Source organism: Monodelphis domestica, chromosome 2 (genome assembly GCF_027887165.1).
Source record: "Monodelphis domestica isolate mMonDom1 chromosome 2, mMonDom1.pri, whole genome shotgun sequence".
Lineage (NCBI taxonomy): Eukaryota > Metazoa > Chordata > Mammalia > Didelphimorphia > Didelphidae > Monodelphis > Monodelphis domestica.
In genome coordinates this window covers 173,892,040-173,911,042 of record NC_077228.1, presented here as the reverse complement: position 1 = coordinate 173,911,042, position 19,003 = coordinate 173,892,040, and the positions used below count along the sequence as shown (strand labels likewise).

General features: G+C 38.2%; 2 long non-coding RNA genes across 2 annotated transcripts; one reads left to right on the top strand and one right to left on the bottom strand.

The window, feature by feature from the left end:
- Window positions 1-2,614: 2,614 nt before the first annotated feature.
- On the bottom strand, window positions 2,615-11,858 carry LOC103098072 (uncharacterized). The gene is made up of 2 exons (XR_462011.3): window positions 9,923-11,858; window positions 2,615-2,776 (listed from the first exon to the last, which is right to left on the bottom strand). It is a non-coding gene; the product is annotated as an uncharacterized LOC103098072 (long non-coding RNA).
- A 746-nt stretch (window positions 11,859-12,604) lies between these two features.
- LOC103097722 (uncharacterized) lies at window positions 12,605-16,105 on the top strand. Its single transcript, XR_462009.3, has 3 exons — window positions 12,605-12,765; window positions 13,865-14,205; window positions 15,816-16,105. It is a non-coding gene; the product is annotated as an uncharacterized LOC103097722 (long non-coding RNA).
- The last annotated feature ends 2,898 nt before the right edge of the window (window positions 16,106-19,003 follow it).

Below are 19,003 nucleotides of genomic sequence, written 5' to 3'. Positions count from 1 at the left end.
CATAGAAAATCAAATGTTTGTCATTGATTTCCCACTGGTCTGTTTAGTCAAGGAAAATATTTCCTACCACTAGCAGCAGAAGCAGCATAAGGAGGGCAGCTGGGTGGCTCAGTGGATTGAGAGCCAGGCCTAGAGACAGGAGGTCCTAGGTTCAAATATGACTTCATATACTTCCCAGCTGTGTGACCCTGGGCAAGTCACTTAACCCCCATTGCCTAGCCCTTACCCCTCTTCGGCCTTGGAACCAATACCCGGTATTGATTCTAAGATGGAAGGTAAGGGTTTAAAAAAAAAAAGAAGCATCAGTACAAACATCCCTGCCATCTACCTCCAAAGTTCTTAAAATAATGTCCACTCAGTTTCCCAGAGCAGTGCCCACCACCACTTAACTCACAGAAGTGTCCATCTACACAACCAGTCCCATTTGAGCAGAAGTATCCATCCCAAAAGAGATCACATCTTCTGAAACTATGCACTCCACCCCAAACCACAGAATGAAGCTGCCCCACCCCAGGGCATGCCATATTCTTTAATAAAAGCAAAAAGCAAACAGCCCCTCCTAAAGAGGCAAACATTCACCAGATCCAACAAGAAATCCTCCTATCTGGTTTTGTTTCCCCTTATCTACCTATTTACCCTAAAATGAGTTGGAGAAAGAAACAGCAAACAACTTCAATATCTTTGCCAAGAAGATTCTAAATGGGGTCACAAAAAATCAGATATGCTGAAACAATTGAAAAACAACAACGATAAATCGTGTTTCCCCTAACTCAGCCTCAGTTTGAGAGACAAGGTGTGATTGGACAGACATAAAATGTTTTTTTAATCATCCTTGGCTAAAGGACCCTCCCTATACGGCAGTCCTGCTGTGGCGGGTATAAGGGCAATTCTACAAATTACTAACTCCATACTCCTATCCCACAAAATTCCTGGTCTATCCCTCTAATACCCCACCCTACTCCCCATCCCTATCTCCTAATGCAGGAATACTAAAAGGAATTTGATTCTTCTGTCTCCTTCCTATGTTTCCCTAAAAGAATCAGATTTGGTGGGAGGAAGAGAATGTGGGCTGGAAAGTTTAACAAGGAGATTATCCTAACTGAATTGAAAACTCTCCCTGCTATGCCACACCTTCCCAAACAATTCTTGGCCTTCTATTCTTCCCATTCCCTCTTCTTTTCTAGTGAGAGACTGTTCCTCTGCACTACTAGAGAGTCATATATACACACATACAAACACATCCACAGTACACATATAGACACAAACACACTTGCACACAAATACAAATATAGATACGCAACACACACATATACCATATCATGAATACTTACAGATCACAGACTCATAGATTCAAAGTTGGAAAGAATCCTTGAGGCTATCTACAGTCCTAATCCCTTCATTTTACACAAGGGAAATGAGTCTCACATTTCCCCAAGGTACCCCAACTAGTAAATGTCTGAGGCAGGCTTACAATTCATTTCCTCAAAATCAAAATAGAAATTTTGATATGACCTGATTACTGCTTATTTTATTTTCTCGGTGCTCTTTACTAGGGGAGGAAGGGGACTGAGGGGGAAATAGGGGCGGGGATGCCAAAAGCAATAACATAGAAAATTAGGGTAAGGAACCAAAGAAGATAAGTGAAGAATGTATGAAAAGGCAATGTGGGAGAAGGGGGCAGCACTAGAAGTAATTCTAGAGTAGAATAAGGAGAAGTATGACTCCACAAAAGGATAACAGAAATTGGGATGTATTAAACACTTTAAAGACTACCAAAAATCATGCATTATTGTTATGTATTATATTATTGTATTATATTATGTTATGTTATATTATTATATATATTCATGTGTTTTATATTATGCATTTTATGCATTATCCTACATGCATGATCTCATTTAAGCCCCACAACCACCCTGGCAAAGAGGAACTATAGAAAATATTTTACAGATGAAACTAAGATTTGACCAAAGCCATGAAGTTAATGTGTGTCTCAGACAGCATTTGAACCCAAATCTTGAATCCAAGTTCAACATTCTACTTTCATTCTACTATTCTACATCTCTAAAAGAAGAGATTCCCAGTTTGTAAACATGGACTCCTTCATCTCTGTCTCCCAATTCCAAGTTGTCTCTTTCCTAAGGAGATTCTCTGAAAAGAGGACTATGATTTCGAGTCAAATCATCTGGATTAGAATTCTGGTTCTACTGATATAATAGATCTAATGATAATGATAATCCCTTTGTTCTTGAACTGATTCCTTTGCTTTTCCGTGTCTCAGTTTTCTCATTTGGAAATTGAGAGGGTTGGATTTAGTTTAACTCCAATGTACTCTCAGGGATGGACAGGGCATTCAGGAAGGGTAAGTACCTTAGGTGTGAGGGCTTGCTGAACCCTTTTCACAGCTGCTCATCCTCCTTTTTTGTCTGTCTGCTACCCAGCTTTCACCTGTGGCTCCAAGAAGCTATAATATGCACAGTAACCTACACCCTGGGTAAAGTATTTTATCAGATGAGGTAAACCAGGATAAGAATAACCAATAGTCCTCAGACTCTTTGGTGAGTTAGCAGTGTATATGCTCCAGGCACATGAAGATTTCCTTTGGCAGAAGGAGTAGATGAGAACAATTTATTGCAACCCCATGAAAGCAATGGAAGCAGATAGTGTGGAGGGCTTAGAGCTTGATCAGACATCAAAGAAGCCAAGGGCATCCATTGCATCCTGAGTCATCATCAGTCATCTTGATTTTCATCTTGCCATTTGGTCTTTGATGACTCTAGAAGAGAGAATAATAATGACAACTTTGTACATTATTTCACTTAAATACAATTTATTCATGAACCAAAAGAAATCACCAGGGATGTGATTTTGGTCTGTCCTCTTCAAATGAGACAACAAACATTTTTTTAACATGAAAGCACTATAAGCCTAAATCCCATCTCCTTTCCTTTCCTTTCCTGATCAAGCAGGAATAGGAAGTAAAAGTGCCACAGTATACATCCATCATCACCAGAATTTGTCTGAAAAGCTGCCAATAAAATGCCAACCGGAATTGATAAATGTTTTACCATCAAAGAGTTCCTTATACTAATGTGCACATGCTTTACAGTTGTGCACACACATATACACAATTTCACATATATGTTTCCCTTTCTTGGAACATTAACTCCAACCAGGCCAAGGACCTGAGCTGAGCCGGTAACTAGATTCACAAAATAGCTGTCCATTGATGATGCAAGTGATGATGTCATAATCAAAAGCCAACCTTTTCCCACAGGACTGAGTAGAGGAACCAGAGGGCCAACCCATCAGCCCTAGCACAGCCAGACTCTCCATCTATCCCACTCGACTGCTTGTCAAGTTCAGTTACCATCAAGCCACAGTAAGTCGGATTTGACAACTGGAAAATAATCATTCATTTTAGACTCCTCTTCTGGGTTTGGAGTCCATTATTCCAGAAAAGATGGATTTTTGTCACTGAATATATATTTCAGATCATTTGGGGTTTGGTTGAAATGCTTTTGACTTTTTGTTTCATTTTAAGAACAGATTATGTTATCTCAGGAACAAAAACATAAATTCTCAAATACAAAAGAATTGGGGCATTTTATCATTCTTCAGTTTTGGAGTCACATGTGGCTGAATACAGTTTTTTCATTTTATTTCTTTTTTTCTCCAACCTACCTTCCTTTTATCTTTCTTCCCTTTTTCCTTCTCTGAATATGAATTGAAAGGTTTTTTTTTTTATTTTTTAACTTTAATTTTTTTTAATAGAAGGAATTTAATTCCAAGGTTCATCTTAAAGCCAGAATGGATGAGAAATCACTGTCGCTGTACAGAACTTGAACATGGGCAGATAAAGTGACTTGGAACCACAAAGGGGAATCACAGATGGGGGGAAGAAAACATCTTTTGTAAAAACTGAACTCCTTGTGGCTCTGGCCAATGAAATTTTCTACCAAATAAGCCCTTAAGTGACCACCATCACAAGAGTAGCTAGAATTCTCCAAATAATTTTCTCCTATCTTGATTTTCTCACATGATCATGGAGCTGAATTAAGAGAAGAATCATTGAATCATAGAATATCAGAGTTGGAAGAGAACTTAGAACCTTTACCTATACTTTGAGAATACTTTCTACAACATCTCTGACAAGTAATCATCTAGCCTCCATCAAGGGCTTCAACTAGAGTTGGCCAACTGGTGATAATCAACCCTGGTCTCAATCTTGGAAGAAAAACAATTTATATAGTGTTTTGGGACCAGATTTCTGTTGACTACTAACTGATAATCCCTGACCTCTGCCTCCTATTTCATCATTAAATTTCTTTTGAGGGGTAGGAAGAAAAGGAGGGAATCAAGTAGGTGATGGGAATAAGAAGAATGAAACAAAAACAGGTTCAAGCTGAGATGGTATCCTGGACAGAGCACTGACCTTGGAATAAGGAAGACCTGAGTTCAAAATCTCCCTCAAACACTTATTAGCTATGTGATCCAACTTGGCAAGTTGGAACCTATCCGTGACTGTTTCCTCCTCTGTGAAACAGATAATAACACCATCAATATTTCAGAGGGTTGTGAAGATCAAGTCAGATAACATATATAAAGCATTTTGGAAATATTAAAGTTAAAGATAACTAGCTATTATCATAGTGCTGAGAAATGACTGTTGCTATTTAGTCATTTTTCAGTCACATCCAACTCTTTGTGATCCCAACTGGGATTACTTGGCAAAGATACTAGAGTGGTTTGCCATTTCCTTCCTTCTCCAGTTCATTTTACAGATGAGAAAAATTGAGTTGAGTGACTTGCCCAGGGTCACACAGCTTATAAGCATCTGAGGTCAGATTGAACTCAGGAAGATGAATCTTCTTAACTCCTGGCCTGGTGCTCTATCCACTCCCACTCTGACACCTAGTCCCCCCTTAAGAAGTGACTACCAGCACTAAATTCAAGTTGCCGAAGAATTAAATTGAGATTACCAAGAATTCTAATATACAGAAGTCGGGAATCAAGCAACCCAAAGAAGCAAGGGAATATGGTAGAAGGCATGGGTTTAAGGAGGTCTAAATGGTTTGTCTCTTTTTTTTCCTGAGAGACCTCCTCAGCCTTGGATTCTCCTATTAGCTCAGAAAAGAAACTACCAAAGGGGAAAGAGACCAATAAGTGAGAAAAGACAAAAAAAAAACAGGGGCTGTACAAAGCCTCTCCAATTTGTCCTCCTCACTTGCTTCTCTCTAATGTTTCTTCATTTCCAGGGCCTAGAACAAGAAAACCGAAAGAAAATGTCGAGTGAGGATGACAAAAACAAGCCCTGTTGTGAAAACAAATGTCAACCAAGCTGCCTGAAGAAACTTCTGCAGCGGTGCTCTGAGAAATGCAACTGCCCACCCAAGTGCCCCCCACCATGTCCTCCACCATGCCCCAAGCCCTGTCCATTTAAATGTCCACCGCCATGTCCACCTCCTCCTCCCTGCCCACCTAAATGCCCATGTCCTCCAAAATGTCCCCCTCCATGTCCCCCTCCATGTCCCCCTCCATGTCCCCCTCCATGTCCCCCACCAGAATGAGGACCACTGGACATTGACCCCCCCACCATCAATACCACCAACCAACATCACTGTCTCTGTCCATCTTGGGGGCCTGTTAACTGAAGTCATGAACTGACAAGTAAACATGTTTCTCTGCTGTGCAACAAAAATTTGCCCTTTTCTGCCTTTTGGGGGGTCATGCACTAAATTGGGCAAACAAATTACTTTAGGCCTTCTTCCCCTTTCCACAATCATCTCCTTCTTCTAGGGTTAGCCCTAAATTACTAATAGGCAGCAAGAAAAAAAACCTAATGAATTACCCACTGAAAAAAACATGACTTCAGCCTCCTTATACTTACTATCTTCCTGAGCAATACACACTTCTGTCTGATTAGTTGAAATTCATTCTGAGAGTGGTATGGCACAGTACTCAGAGTTGGAAGTTTTAGCCCTTAAATCTTGTCTCTGTAGCTTATTTAGCTATGGTGTTATCATTTCAATCATGTCCAACTCTTCTGACCCCATTTGGGGTTTTCTTGGTAAAGATACTGGAGTGATTTTGCCATTTACTTCTCCAGCTCATTTTACAGATAAGAAAACTGAGGAAAACAGGGTTGAGTGACTTGCCCAGGGTCACACAAGCCAGTAAGTGTCTGAGGCCAAATTTGAACTCAGAAAGATGTCTTCTTGACTCTAATTCTGACATTCTTTCCACTGTGCTACCTACCTACCTTGAGAAAATTCAGTTCCCTCTATGGTTGTCAGTCAGTTTCCTTATCTGCAAAATAAAAGGATTTCTAAAGTTCCTTTTTCTAGTTTTAAATACTCTGATTCTCTACTAAAATCATCCCATTACTTAAATTTAGGAAGATACCAATTATTGGAGGAGAGAGATGATACCATTTCAGAATCAAAATGGACCCTTAAAATGACCAAGTCCAAGCCATGACTGAAACGTAATCCTTACTTCAATAAATCAAAAGTCATCCAGAGTTTGCTTGTAAACCCCAGTGAGTAGGAATCCATTGCCTCTGGAGGTAGCTCATTCCACTTTTGAACAGTTCTCATTATTAGGAAGTTTTATCTGACTTCAAGTCTAAATTGGCCTCTTTGCTTTCACTGTTCTTTCTAGAGCAAACAAAGGACAAGTTGTATACTCTTTCATAGCATTTTCAAATATTTGTTATATCTTACCTACCCTAACTCAATCCTTTTATGGCATGGGCTCAAAGCCCTTCAATGTCCTGGATCCCTTCCTCTGGACATTCACCAGCTTATCATTTTTTTTTAAACTCTGGTGCCAAGATTTGGACAGAATACTCTAGATGAGGTCTGATCAGAGCAGAATTCAATGGGATTGACACTTTATTTCTAGAAAACTGCTTTCCTTCCAAAATGCTCCTATTTTGTATGTATTAAGTTTCTTAATGACAAAAAGTTAGGGAGATATTTTTTTTCAGGTCTAAGAAAGCTTAATGTATCAACAGGAGAAGTTATGGCATAAGAGTAAAGGTCTGACCAGATCCCATATGTGGTGGCAGCAATAGCAGTAACTGTAGTAGGAGCAATTTTAAGAGTTCACAGTCCAGAGATGGTAAGGGGATTAGAAAACTGGTTAGCAAGAGATTACAAAGGGCCCTTGCTGGCACTGGTTATAGCTGCCATTGATTGGCAATTCTATCGTCCATATTCAGTCCTGGGTTGCAGTTCCAGGATGGAGAAGGAGTACTGTCATAAGAAAGCAGGGGCCCTGATCACAGTACCAAAGCAGAGAGGAACACTAGCACTTGTAATCTCAGAAGAACAGGGTCTTTACTGGTTAAAAATTAGGGCATAGACCAGCACAGCAGTGACCACACCTCTCACAGGATTATATCACCATGGAAGCACCAAAAACTTGCAGACCCCAAGAACTAGTTCTGACAACAGTAGCATGAAAAAGCATCAAGCTTGAGATACAGTCTCCCCACCTCAAGATAAGTAGACTTCAACATAAAGTTCAAAGTCAAAAAAATAAGCTGGAGGAATGAGCAAACAAAGAATTTGACTATAAAAAAACTACTGCAGTGGCAAGGAAGATAAAGACATAAATTCAGAAGAAGACAATGTGAAAATAGCTATCAAAAATTAGCCTAATCAATTATATTTATTGAGCCTAATCCCAATAAGAATTCCTGTAAGTTAAAGAAAGAGATGAGTGATCAAAGAAAAAATTAGAAGAGAAATGAAAATAATGGAAGAAAATTATCACCCCAATAAAAGAGGCACAAAAAATTGAAGAAAATAACTTTTTTGGCAAAATTGTCCAAATGGTAAAAGAGGAATAAAAATTCACTGCCAATAAGAACTTCTAAAAAACACAGAATTAACTGAATGGAAAAAGAGGTTCAAACCTCAATGAAGAACATAATTTCTTAAAAATTAGAGTTGGGCAATTGGAAAGAAATGTCTCCATGAGATCAAGAAAAAAATAAAATGAAGTCAAAAGATGAAAAGAAAAATTTTAATATCTCATTAGAAAAACAATTGACCTGGAAAAAGATCAAGGAGAGAATTTAAGAATTACTGAACTACCTGAAAGCTATAAGAAAAAAAAAAACATTTAGAAATAAATTATGAAGGAAAAATGCCTTGATATTCTATAAGAGGGTAAAAATAGATATTGAAAGAATATTCTGTTCATCTCCTTGAAAACATACCAAAATGAAAACTCCCAGGAATATTATAACCAACTTCAAAACTACCAAATCCAAGAGAAAATATTTTAAGCAGCCAGAAAGAAATTATTCAAATATCATGGAACCACAGTCAAAATCACAGATTTAGCAACTTCTACATTAAAAGAGCAGATATATATTAGAATGTGATATTCCAGAGAGCAAAGAATCTAGGATTACAACCAAGAATCATCTAACCCAACAAAACTGAGTCTAATCCTTCAGGAGAAAAAAATGAATTTTTAATGAAATAGGAGACTTTCAAGCATTTCTGATGAAAAGACCAAAGCTGAATAGAAAAGTTGACATTCAAATAGAAGACTCAAGACAAGCATAAAAAGATAAAAAGGAGAAGAGTAATCATTAGGGACTCAATAAACTATTTACATTCCCATATGGGAAGATACTTATAACTCCCAAGAATTATATCATTATTAGGGTGGCTAAAATGAACTTACATAAATAGAGCACCTGGGTGTGAGTTGGTCATATTGAAATGGTCTCCAAAAAAAAAAGAGCAAGAAAGAGGGATGTGTTGGGAAAAGGGGAAGAGATAGAAAAGGAGAAATTATCTCATATAAAAGAAATGTGCAAGGAAAACTTTCAGGGGTAAATTTTTTTTGAAGGGGAAATTGGGCAGGGTAGACAATGTTTGAACCTCACTCAATTGGTTTAGAGGGAAGAATATATACATATATCTACATACACACACACACACACACACACACACACACACACACACATATATATATACATATATATATACACACATACATATACTCAGTTGTGTTCAGAAATGTAGTTTACCCCAATGGGGAAATAGAAGGGGAAGGGTTAAGATAGAAAGGGAGAAAGGCATGACAAAATGAAGGGTGGATTAAGGGAGACAGTGGTTAGAAGAAAAATAAGACTTTTGAGGAAGATATGGGGGAGGAGTGGAGAGAGGAAGAAATAAGAAAATGAGATGCAGTTCATGAAATACACAGTAATCATAACCATAATATAGAATGTGAATGGGATGAGCTCATCCATAAAATGGAAGCAGACTATAGAATGGATTAGAAATCAGAATCCAACATGTTTACAAGAGACACGCTTAAAACAGAAAGATACACACAGAATTAAGGAACCAGAGGAGAATCTAATATACTTCAGCTAAATTTAAAAAGCCAGAGTAGGGGCCAACTAGGTCCCTCAGTAGATTAAGAGCCAGGCCTGGAGATAGGAGGTCCTGGGTTCAAATCTGACCTAAGAGACAACGCACTTAGAGAGAATATCCTTTGAGATGGTTTGATAAACCAACCTGATAAAAGAGGCTGAACTGAGCTTCCTCAAAGTCCTTTATTTGGCTAGTAACAGTCCATTCTACAAATCTACTATTATGACAGGGCTATTGTGAAGTCAGCACTTTGTAGATTTGTAGAATGAGCTGTTACTAGCCAAATAACGGATGTTGAGGAAGCTCAGTTTTATCCAGGTTGGTTGAGTTATCCAGTGTTTATCCCCATTTCACTTCCCTGGCAGGGGACACTTCAGGGAAGCCTAATGTAGGTCAGAGTGTTTGTTCGGTGGTAGCATAGCTCCATGCCCCTGACCAAACCAGAATTATTGACCAATCAGTTCCCACTTTCTCCTTGTTCTGTCTGAAATTAATATAAAAATGTAATCCCTTACCTGCACATGTGCATTAAGTCAGGATACCAACAAGTCAAGTGATCAAAGGGCCACATTGGGCACCTGGAGTCTTGACTTCCAGAAGCAGCTGGGAGAAGTTCCCACATGGTGGTTGACTTAACTAGAAGTCAGGACTGGTGGCCCAAACTGTCCAATTAGAAAGCCCAGTAAGAGTGATGTCATCAGACTTATAAAGACAGGGGGTCAGGCAGTAGAGTGCTGTCTTGGGCATGGAACTCTTCCTGAATGCAAGCTGGGGCAGCTCTCTCCCTTCTCTGGCACTGTTAATGCTTCACTTGAACTTCAACTGGATACTAGATCTTGGGAAGCATGGAAGAGTTATTTTGTTTTGTTTTATTTTGTTTTTATAGTTAGGGCAACCTGGTGGTTTTTCTTTCCCTCTTTCTCTCATCTTTATTAATAAATAATTATAATTTCATATACAATCTCCAACATTACTTTTGATCATTACTATTCTGAGAGTCAATGTGGTATGATGGAAGCAGGATCTTGGGTAATTCACTAGCCTCAGTTTATTCATCTGTAGAAATAAGTTATGGAAACAGCTAGGTGGCTCAGTGGATTGGGAGCCAGACTTAGAGATGGGAGATCCTAGATTCAAATCTGTCCTCAAACACCCTGGGCAAGTCACTTTTGATCATTACTATTCTGAGAGTCAATGTGGTATGATGGAAGCAGGATCTTGGGTAATTCACTAGCCTCAGTTTATTCATCTGTAGAAATAAGTTATGGAAACAGCTAGGTGGCTCAGTGGATTGGGAGCCAGACTTAGAGATGGGAGATCCTAGATTCAAATCTGTCCTCAAACACCCTGGGCAAGTCACTTTTGATCATTACTATTCTGAGAGTCAATGTGGTATGATGGAAGCAGGATCTTGGGTAATTCACTAGCCTCAGTTTATTCAGCTGTAGAAATAAGTTATGGAAACAGCTAGGTGGCTCAGTGGATTGGGAGCCAGACTTAGAGATGGGAGATCCTAGATTCAAATCTGTCCTCAAACACCCTGGGCAAGTCACTTAACCTCCATTGCCCAGCCCTTACCACTCTTTGGCCTTGAAACCAATACACAATATTGATTCTAAGACAGAAGGTTAGTGTTTAAAAAAAAAAACAATTACTTAGGATGATCAACTGTGAATGACTTAACTATTATCAGCAATGCAATGATCTAATACAATTCCAAGGGGCTCGTGATGAAAAATGCTTTCCTGCACCATAGAAGGAATTGATGGAGTCTGGTACAGATCAAAGCACACCATTTCTCACTTTATTTCCTTTATGTGTCTTTTCTTGTTATGTATACTATGTGTCCTCTTTTACAAAATGACAAATATATATTGCATGACAATACGTGTAAAACCTATATCAGATTACTTGCTATCCCAGGAAGGGGGAAGGAGAGGGTGAGAGAAAGAGAGAATTTTGATCATAAATCATCAGAAAACAAATGTTAAAATTTATTTCTACATGTAATTAGGAAAAAAGATGATATTAAGGAGGAGGAAAAAGAAGTTCTTGAGCTCTATTTCAGTTCTAAAGCTATTTTCTCTACAGAAGTTGGATTGGGAAAGGGGAGAGATTTTGAGGAGAATGAATAGCAATTTGAGTTTGAGGCCACCTGAGATCAGTGTTCTATTCTCCCAGGTAAATGGAGCCCAAGATAGATATCACCTAATTTCTACTTTCCCAGCAAAGAGCCAGATCAAAGGGAATTCAGGGAAAGAAACACCCTTTGTGTGTCATCTCTCTCCTGTGCACAGTAATTATACCTGGCCAGGACATTAATAATCTCTTACCCAGCCCAAAGTAGAAGAGTGTTTTATAAATAAACAGCAGGAGAATTCCATCGCAAGAATTTATGATTGCAAGGTCAGATGGCACCAAGATAATGAGACCTCATTTGAAGTCGAAATACCAACCAACCTTGAAGAGGACAGAAGGGGGCAGTCTCCTTCAGAAATGTGTCTGCTGCCTCCAAACCTTCCAGGAGATGCCCTTACCTGAAAAAGAAAATGAGAGAGTGGGGAAAACTCAGGATTTGGGGGTCTGAGGACACAGACAGGTTTCAACTCTGGCTCTACTACTAGTACATTCATTACCTATAGGAATACATTACACATCATCCATGGCCTGTATGACTCCCTTATTAGGCAAGTCATTTCATTTCCTGGGTCTCAGTTCCCTCATCTGTAAAATGAAGGAATTGGTCTAATTGGTCCATATGGTCCCTTCCAGCTCTAAAGTAGCAATCCTATGAATCAAGCAAGCTCACCAGCCCTGGAGCAAATGTTTCTGAGATCAGGTTGAAGGCATGAGGCTATGCTGCTAACGAAACATAAACAGTATTAGTAACAACAAGGCTGAGAATCATAAGACTCATAGTATGTCAGATCAAGGGACTTAAGTGAAAAATGTTAAATGTTGGTGCCTCCACCTACGGACAGAAACTGAGGCAGCATTTTCCTTTCCATTGTACCAGCAGAAAAAGTACTAGATCTGAAACCTAAGGATTCAAATCCATTCTCTACCACTTTGTAGCCTGAACCTTAGACAAATCACTTCAAGACCTCTGTGGGTCTTAGATTCTTCATCTGAAAAAGGAGGGGGTTGTAGTCTTTTAATTAAATTCTTTTAAAATTTAATTAATTAATTTAATTCTTTCAAATTCTTTTCAGTTATAAATATATGATCATAAGAAGCCCAGAGAGGATTCCCAGAGCTTGGAATAAGAGAAGTATAATGTAATGAAAAAGAGCACTGAATTTGGAATCAGGAGGCATAGGTTGAAACCTTGTCTCCAGCTACACATTTCCTGACAGAGGTGATGAATTCAAGATTCAACATTTATCTTACAAAATTATTTTACAGATGTGTACAATAAGAAAATGTATTTTGCATGATAATGCATATTTGTAATAAGGGTTTCCTTCTTCTACCTGGTGAGTAGGGGAGTGAGAGAGAAATAAATTTTTGTTAGTTAAAAAAACAAAATTTAATTTTTAAAAATTATTGTTCTAATAATACATGTATAATCCAATGGAATTGCTTGTCAGCCACAGGAGGGGGGAGAGAAGAGAAGAGGGAGAGAACATGAATCATGGAACCATGGAAAAATATTCTAAAAAAATAACAATTTAAAAAATATGGCTCTGATATCAGTTATAGATTCTTTGGCAATTCACTTTACCTTCCATGGACATCAGTTTTCTCATCTGCAAAATGAGACGGTTGGACTACTAATCTCTAAGAAATGTCTTCTAGCTTCAACTGAAATGTTCCTATATAATCCATGTCTCTTTCTATAACACGATGACATCTTGGTCATCATCACATCAACATCACAAATGAAGCTGAATACCAGAGATGAGTTTAGGGAAGCTATTCCTTTATGATAAAAAAAAATGGGAAAGGAACAAGAAGAATGCCCAAAAAATTCTCCTAAAATTTCCCCATACTCCCTCCCCAGTGAGTCCCAAATATGTAACTTAATACCCATCTCACCTGCTACTCAGTATCAGTGAGTCCTCAGTTATAAACACACCCTGAGCCCTGCATTGCCCCCATTGTTGCCTCTTATCATTGTTGAGCCTAAAGTAACATGGCAGAGGGTGTTGACTGGCAAGACCTGCCTTGGGCCCCAGGAAAATTTACTGAGAGACTGACATACATATCCTTAAAGGTTTTATTGATGAATACAGTTCTAAACTATTCAGACGTCACAACTGTTGATGCTCATCAAATAAATAGATATGTAAATAAGGAAAGCTATTTGCAAAACACATTAAGATTCTGAGATAGAAACTAATTGTTAGCGTGCATACCAGAATATTTTCAGCTACAGTGTGCATGCATGTATCTTTGAGCTTGCATGAAACTTTAGGTGCTAAGTATTTGAACTCATTCACTTTTTCTTCTTTCAGATTTATGGGTTTGTGGACTATTTTATCAGATGACACACTCACCACCCTCCTCTACCACATTCCCCTACAGGAGAATTCCCTCCATCCCTAACTTACTTAGATCAAACAGAATTCTAACCTTTCTTCCACTTGACAACCTTCCCCATACCTGAAGATAGCCAGGATGATCAGCCATTATGGCCCTCTGAGTCTTCTCCTACCAAGATGAGCATCTTCAACTGCTCCTTATATGACATACACTCAAGACCTTTCAACAACCTCAGCACTCTCTTATGGATGCTTTCCAGATTATCAGTGCCCATGTTAACTGATGGCATCCCAAGCTAAACAGAGTACTCCAGGTGAGGTCTGATGAGGGCAGAATATGAAAGAACCTATTTATGGCCTTCCTGTTTCTAGAAGCTTTTACTATAGCCTATTACCATTTGGGGCTGCCACATCACTTCATTGACTGTCTAAACTAACTTCACAATGCCTAGCACATACTAAGAGTTTAATAAATGTCTTGTTTGTTTGATATGAACAAGGATGTTCTTTACCTGACAAATGGTTATCCAACAAAGTCTTAAGGACCTCCCTTGGGGAAAAGAGAGTGGTTCCTCTACTCTTAGAAGCACCAAGCACCTCAATGGATATCTCTAAAGTGTAAAAGAAGGTTGAGAGAGAAAGGAGTGTTCCCTTAACATCAAGCCCCAAATTGTTCTTTGACTCATCTTAATTTGACTTGTTTTGCTGCTCCCAAAAGAGGACTCCTGGGACTAAACTAGAAGTTAACAAGAAGACATTTTGGCTCAAGAGACTTTCTGACAAGTAGAGTTGTTTGGCAACATCCAGTAGGAAAATAAGAATGAGCATGATTGTCAATGATTGGGTTTAAGGAGAGACTGAATGACAATCATCTGTTAATGATACTGTAAAAGGGGTTCATGTGCTACATTAGATCAAAGACACTTCTTTCATATCATAGAACCCTTTGGCAATCTTGGAGAAGATTGTGGACCTCTTCTCAGAATAATGCATAATATTAATGAATTTAATATTCCTAAATGCATAAAATTAAATACAGTATCACAGGAAAAAATTATACCAAAATATATATATATATATATATATATATATATATATATATAAATTTTCTGTCCAAGTTCACAGACATGGAGATTCTGTGAGGGTTCATACCCAGGGTAAAAACCTCTAAACTAGATGACATCTGTTTATCTGAGATTCTATGGAGGGTTTTTTGGGGTTATAATATTCTCATGCAAGGAATGCCCTCAACTGCCTATATAACTCTTTTGTTCCAAAATACTAGGTTTTATTGGGGAAGGCAACTACTGATGAACTGAGCTCCCTGTAAAATGAAATCAGAATATCATGTTGTCCAAAAGTGATCTTTTCTTCCTCAAATTCTCCTGAGGCAGAAATCCTTTGTCCCTATCATGCTATCCTTATTTAATATTATACCTATTTGTTCATGTCTATAATCCCATTATGGGATCTTTCAAGACAACAGTAGCCTTAGGGTCGTGCCTGGCATACAGTGGGTACTTAATAAGTGCTTTTTGACTGACTGCCAAGGACTATGTTATTTTTCACCTTTGAAGAGTAAGTTTAACTTCTACACTGGGTACTTTAAAACACTGAATTGAATTGACTATTGTATTTCTCTCCTTTCCTCCTCTCCCCTACTATATAGGGAACTGGAGTGTTGTAGAACAAACTAGACATCCTTCCAGAAGACCAGACTATCAATGGCTCAGAATCTTTGTATCTTAGGTCTCAATTTTTCCCTCCCTTTTTTCCCCTGGAGAAAGATAGGGGAAATTCTATTTTAGAAGGAAAAAAGAATAAAGAATATAGGGATAAGGCGAGTAAGGAGAAGATTATGGATGCAAGTGGAATTTCCACTTCTTGGATTAATTTTGATCATCCACATCCTCTCTCCCATCAGACAAGGTCTGACAGGCACCATGAGAGTCAGGCTGAGTTGAGAGGAAGCCAGGACCAAGATAACACAAGGTAATTATGTGAAAATGAGTCTCTGATTTCAAACCAAAAATCTTTCATGATTATCAGTGAGAAGATCCTGAATTCAAATCCCACTTTAGACACTAACTCTATAAACTTGGACAAGTCACTGGTCTTCTCTGCACCTCAATTTCCTCCTATATGAAATGAGGAAGGTGGACTTGCTGGCATCACCCTTCAAATGTACTACACAGTGTTATCTCCTAAATTAAAGTCCTTTCTCTGACTTTCTGATTTCCTGTGTGTCAATACTGAAATTTTTCTGGGTCTTGGTTTCTTCATTTGTAAAATATATTCATTCATTTGACACATATTTATTGAGTATGTACTTTGTTCAAAAATTTAAGATGAAGGATTTAGACTAAGATCATCTCTGAGACCCTTCCCAGCTCTAATTCTGATTCCTACAGGTCTCTTCTCAAACTCTTCTAATTCAAAAATGGTGCTCTAAGTGACATAGAGAGAAAAGAATTACAGAAAAATGATGGAATCTCCCCCAGGGAATTCATAAACGCTACAGTCACATGAAGCACCTGGCATCTCATCCCATAGTGAAACGGGAATGACTGCATTCTGCACCATTCAGTTTTATCAGAATCACAGCCTTGTCATATGCAGACAGGGCATGGCAGAGTGATTCAGAGGAGTCTGGGAACCTTTATGATCTGAACAAAAGCTATATTTAGTTAATGGGGATGAGAATGATGATGTCATGAACACACCTGAGTCTCCTCTACCAGTCTTGGCTAATGACACCTTGGCTGCCAATAATGACAGCTGCAGAAATCTGGAATCTTGCATCTTGGACATTATTAAATCAGATTAACCCCAAAATTGCTGGAGGGTTGGGAACAGAAGAAACTAATTGGGACAGGATTTAAAGTCAGAAAGAGACTTAGGGATCACCTAGTCCAAACTCCTCATTTTATAGATGAGGAAACTAGAGCCTAGTGTAAGGACATAGATCATACTCATAGTAAGTTATAAAATTGGGATTTGAACCCAGGTTCCATTCTCTTTCTCTCACACTGCACTATCTCTTAGTTGTTGGGACAGCCTGTCCAAAACTAGTTAGATGAATTTCGAAAATGCCAGACCATTGGGCAGATTTTCCAGAAGCTCAATCTTCAAGCATTATTAAGCAACTATTGTGCAAGATGGCACAATGGATAGAGCACCAGACCTGGAGCCAGAAAGACTCATTTTCTTGGGTTCAAATCTGGTCTCAGAAACTTACTGGCTATGTGATCCTGAGTAAGTCCTCTGTTTGCTTCCATTTCCTCATCTGTAAAATAAGTTAAAGAAGGAAGTGGCAAATCATTACAGTATCTTTGCCAGGGAAAACCCCAATGGAGTTATAAAGAGTTGGACATGACTAAAAATGACTAAACAATTACAAACATAGGTAATACATTATGGAAGTAACATTTGAACCCAGTTCTTCTGACTTCAGAGCCAGAACTGGAAGAGTTCTTACATTTCCAAGTAGTGGCAATACACCCAGACAATAGGAAACACAGGGGGGCTTTAGTTTAGGTGAAATCTCCTTCCCCCACCATAATTTTATCACAGTTCAAGCCAAGAAAACCCCAAATGGGGTCACAATTGAAATGGCTGAACTACAACTGTGTCCAAGATAGTAGAGACACAAAATCAAAAATGAAATAATCGTTTCTCTCAGAGGACTTAAATTGTATATGCTCAGGCCACTGCTAAATATTACCACCACCAATGCTACCCTTTCTCCCAAGCAAAATATAAATCGTCTTATCACACTCTACCAGGTAACCACATACAGAGCTCAGGGCTTGATGTTGTTGTTGGGTGTAGGAAAATAACGATTTCTCACTTTGAGTATCCTATAGTCTGGGTAAGGAGAAAGAACACTGCAAACATACGCACACTCACACTTAAGCACAATATAATGACCAAGGATAATTATGCAGATAAAATGTGTGGAATAGACAAAGAAGAGGGGATGATGGTCTTGATTAAGTAAGAAAGCATCCTGGAAGAAATATTCGAATAGATTTTGATGCGTGTTACTAAGACTGGAAGCCATATACTTTTTAGTCCTTGAAAACAGACTTTCTATAGAACCATTGCTGTTCATTCATCATTTTGAAGAGGGCATCATAGGAGTAGGAAGGAAGGAAGGAAAAACCTTCTCTAGGACCCCCAGCTAGAAATGTTCTCTTTGTCCCCAGTTTTACCTTAGGAACTTTTTCTGGATTCTCTTTTTATCACTTTATACTCTGCATTATGCTTATTTTTGGTTTAAAAAGTGATATTTATATACTGTTTTTAAGAGCTTTACATATTTTAACTCATCTGATTCCTATGGAATTTCAGTTTACAGAAGCATCAGTGGCCATATAATCAAACACATCAGGAAAGTCTCTTCTACAACATAGCTTGAAAAGTGCTCATCTAGTTTTTGCTTGAAGAGTAAACTTCCAAGATACTAATGAAAATGAGATAAAGTCAGAATGAAATGAGCTATAACCAGTGGAGAAGGAATCTCTTCTCCCTCCTCTTTTCCTAGGAAAGAAATCCTTTGCCCCCATAACTCAATGTCTTGCCTTCAGCATTATGTCTAGTTGAATATATGTTGAAATAACAGCAATATAACACTCAGGGTAATTAAGCTAATATTAAGTTGAATCAAACTAAAATGTATTTGACCCTTCTAACTCTAAAGATCTGAGCCTTTGAAACCTGAGGATATGTTTCAAAACCTAAAAAGGCTTCAGATGAGTGAGTTTACTTCCCATTTACCCTGTATCTATTTTATATGTATATATTTGCATGTTTCTTCCTCATTAGATGAACTCCTTGAAGCCAGAGACCATATTTAGCCCAATGTCTCCTAACACAGTAAACATTTAACAAATTCTTGTTGACTGACTGAGTTTACCACATCTAGGCAGAAAACACTTTGAGATAATATAGTTCAGGCATGATATTTAAATAAATACTCTTCCTTCTATTCCCCCTTTCCATTTTACATATACATACTCATATATTCACAATTTAAAATATATGTAGATATATATATATATGTATGGACATATTTTACCTATCTATAATCCTAATTTTGAACCCTTATTC